This window comes from Hibiscus syriacus, unplaced genomic scaffold (assembly GCF_006381635.1).
Source record: "Hibiscus syriacus cultivar Baekdansim isolate YM2019G1 unplaced genomic scaffold, ASM638163v2 tig00112234_pilon, whole genome shotgun sequence".
Taxonomy (NCBI): Eukaryota; Viridiplantae; Streptophyta; class Magnoliopsida; order Malvales; family Malvaceae; genus Hibiscus; species Hibiscus syriacus.
In genome coordinates, this window is record NW_024063278.1 from 244,519 (window position 1) to 248,524 (window position 4,006).

The window sequence follows — 4,006 nt, forward strand, 5'->3', positions numbered from 1 at the left end:
GAGGTCTCTCCGATCCGACAACGAGTCTGGTTCGTTTGGTTCTGAAGAAACTCGGAACATTCTTTAGCTACCCTGCCGTCGATGGAGGACAAGTTGTCGCATAACGTCTCGTATATGTCGAGGAATTTGAAGAGCTTCTCCGTCGAACGCTTCACGGTGGCGACCGCTTCGGTGAAACTGAGAAGCTGGATAAACATGCGGCTAACGAGGTTGCTGAAGTGGGCGGAGGATAAGAAAACGTGATCGGAGAATACGGTTTCGACGAGCTTACGCTCGTCGGAGAAGTAGAGGTTAACATATCGTTTAAATGCCATGATCCATGGAGGAATCTCATTCTCCAAAGCTTTCCATTGCATCTTTTGAGCATCATCAATAGTGATCTTCTCGTATCTAAGCTTGTTCAAGCATTCTTCAATCATATTCCTCCTAGTAATCATGTAAGCCTATTGAAATAGTTAAACAGTTAGCAAGATTAGTTAAGGAGTTGAAGTTGTTAGCAATATTGTTAGAGTTAGTTGAGTTGTTAGACTTGCTACTAAGCTACTGTAAACTGCTATAAAACCATGTAATCAGTGTACTGAAATATATAAGAATAGATTCAGTATTCATTCGTTTCTAAAGCTTTACATAGCTTGCTGCTCATCTATTATTCATGCTCACATTGCCATTGATGGCCCCTTTCTCACATGGTATCATTCGCCGAATATCCTAAAGCCATTGCTTCCGTCACAATTATCATCTGCCTTTAATTTTCTTTGCAAAGAAAAATAACAGGAAAAAATGTTAACAGTTTTCGAGAAATCGATTACCAAGAGCCCCGATGCTCTTAATATTCCCGACGACTCTGGAGCAGATTCAGCACTCAACAATGGCTTCTTGGCTGCCCATTTCGCCTCTATTCATCCTGGCTCCGTCACTATCAATCTTGGTTCTTCGGGTTTCATGGCCTACTCTCTCGAAAAGCAAAACCCACTTCTTCCCAAAATCTTTGCTGTTGTGGATGACATTTTCTGCTTGTTTCAAGGCCATATCGAGAATGTTGCTGTTCTTAAGCAACAATATAGCTTGAACATGACTGCAAACGAGGGAATCATCGTCATTGAAGCTTACTGAACACTCCGAGACAGAGGTCCTTACCCTCCTGATCAGGTTGTAAGAGATCCTGGCGTCGGTTACTCTTCCGCTTTTACTCCGACGATTGAGTTCATTTTCTCTTAAGCTGTAGCTACTGTAGACTTCATCGCTTTTTCGCGGTTTTCACAAGCGAATGTCTTTGTTAATAACTCTCTTCTAGATATTTACGTGAAATGTGGGTGTATAGAATTCGTCGGAAAGCTGTTCGATCATATGCCTAAGAAAATCGTGGCATCATGGATAGCAATGATATCAGGTTACTGCCACAATAGGTTAGCTGACGAAGGGATAACCACTTTTATTCAAATACTAGAGAATGAGCTCCCCAATGAATTCACGCTAGCATCTGTTTTACAAATTATTTCCGAAAATTGCAGTTTTGGATTCATTTGTATTCTACACGGTTACATTACCAAGGGTGGATTTCTAAAGGATAGCTTTTTGCAGAACTCTTTGATTGGCGCATATGCAAAATCTAGGATTTTATCAGATGCAGTTAAGCTTCTTGAGAGATTAAGCTCCCGAGATGTTGTTTTTTGGATTTCTATTATTTCAGGTTCTGTGCTACGTGGATCCATGCATGAAGCACTTCTGGTTTTCTTTAGGATGCAAGAAGATGGGGTTGCACCCAACGAGGTGATAATTGTGAGCAGTTTGCATGCATGTTCCTTCATTGGACAACTAAGGATATTACAGTGGGTTCATGGCTTGGTTTCAAAATTGGGGTGGCATCAACATGAACTTGTATTGAATTCTATAGCTGAGACGTACTTAACTAATGGCCACTTCACTGAGTTACAGCAGAGTTCTATCTCTGTACTTGACTCATCGTGTTAATAGGAAGAATCATCTCTTTTCCCTGTTAAGAAAGGGAGTATCGATTTCAAAGAAGATGACACTTAGAGTTCCTTCGCGGTCTCATTCAACGAATCTAAGTCCGAAGATAAATCGAACGTTTGTAATTTCATCTATACTTCCGATTCAAGTCGAACGGATGGAGGCATCGGCACTTCCGATTCAAGTCGAACGGAAGGAGGCATCGACACTTCCGATTCAAGTCGAACGGAAGGAGGCATCGACACTTCCGATTCAAGTCGAACGGAAGGAGGCATCGGTACTTCCGATTCAAGTCGAACAGAATGAGGCATCGACACTTCCGATTCAAGTCGAACGGAAGGAAGCACTGGCACTTCCGATTCAAGTCGAACGAAAGGAAGCATCGACACTTCCGATTCAAGTCTAACGGAAGGATGTAGTGCACTTTCGTTTCAAGTGTTCGTCTTTTCATCAAGAAACGCGTCAAGTGGCTGATGGTCTTACTAAACCCTTGGCTAAAGTAGCATTTAAAGTTTTTCAATAGAAGATTAGAGTTCAAGGTCATAAGAGCAGAAGAAAAAGAAGTAGAGGGAATATTGAAATAGTTAAACAGTTAGCAAGATTAGTTAAGGAGTTGAAGTTGTTAGCAATATTGTTATAGTTAGTTGAGTTGTTAGACTTGCTACTAAGCTACTGTAAACTGCTATAAAACCATGTAATCAGTGTACTGAAATATATAAGAATAGATTCAGTATTCATTCGATTCTAAAGCTTTACATAGCTTGCTGCTCATCTCTTATTCATGCTCACCTTGCCATTGATGGCCCCTTTCTCACAAAGCCTCGCATCATTCAGATTCATATCCTCCATAGATCATCTCCTTGGCGATCTTATTCAAGGTGATCAACATTTGATTAGAATAGCCTGGATAGTTTTGTTCTTCATCGGAATGATGATCCGTCGATTAATCTTCGTCGGACTGATCCGAAGCCTCGGATTCTTCCATGAGAGACATGAATTCATCCGGAATAATTAGAATAACACATGGCTAGCTGCTGGATCTTACCAATGCGTGTGATCAAAGCACCGTGATCGGAGGTTTCGGTAGATCTTACACATGGCTTGCTGGGAGGCTTATTCCGGGCATGTTTGGTCTGGGGATCTCCTTTATCTTGAGTTTCTTTCTCTGATTTTTTTGCCTCTGCAACGAAGGTTTCTTGGTGGTGGTGATGGTTGTCTTCCATGGCTGAAAATCATGAGGAGTGGTGCATGATTTTGTTGAAAGGGAAAGTGAAAGTCATGGTTGGCGATGGTTGTAGTATCTGTTTTGTATGAGGGTTAAGTTATAACCACATCACTTTGTAAGAATAAACACCGGCTCCCGGTGGAGCCGTTCATCCCTTGACTCATTGCCATCGACGTGCGGCGAGTGCCTTCATCACGTAGCTATTAGCTTCTAAGGTTCCCTTGACTTATTGGTGAATAGCTCCAGCTCTTGAAAGAAGACGAAGAAGACCCACGTGGGTGTTAAACATGTGGGTCGTGGGTGTTTTTGATTTTTTTTTATTTTTTAATTGTCAACTCAGAATTCTGTTAATGAATTAATGAAAGCTAACAACTAAGGGACAACGAACGACAAAACGCACTTAATTAAAAAAATCGGTGATCAAAATCAGTTAAATCGAAAATAAAGGGACTACTGGTATAGTTTACCCTTTTTTTATTTAATGAAAATCTAACTTATTATTAAAAAAAATAGACATGTTGTGGATAAACGAAATTAGAGAAATATAAATCATAAAAAATTATTGAAGAGAATAGAGTGAATACTATAGAAATCAATCCTTTTTTCTTTTAACAATTTTTATTTAGGAAAAGGGATAATTTTTGTTCATAATAAGTATTGAATCAACAACTTAGGAAAGCGGGGAAAGTGGAGAGATGTCAACTCTATAAGTGAAATAGATGAACTTTAAAAAGTTAAATTTAATAATATTACAGAACTTTAAACATTACCGGTTTAATAGTCCCGCAAGAAACTGTTTCTTGCATGTAT

General features: G+C 39.8%; 1 pseudogene; it reads left to right on the forward strand.

The window, feature by feature from the left end:
- The first annotated feature begins 780 nt into the window (after positions 1–780).
- On the forward strand, positions 781–1,971 carry LOC120176333 (annotated as a pseudogene).
- Positions 1,972–4,006: the final 2,035 nt, after the last annotated feature.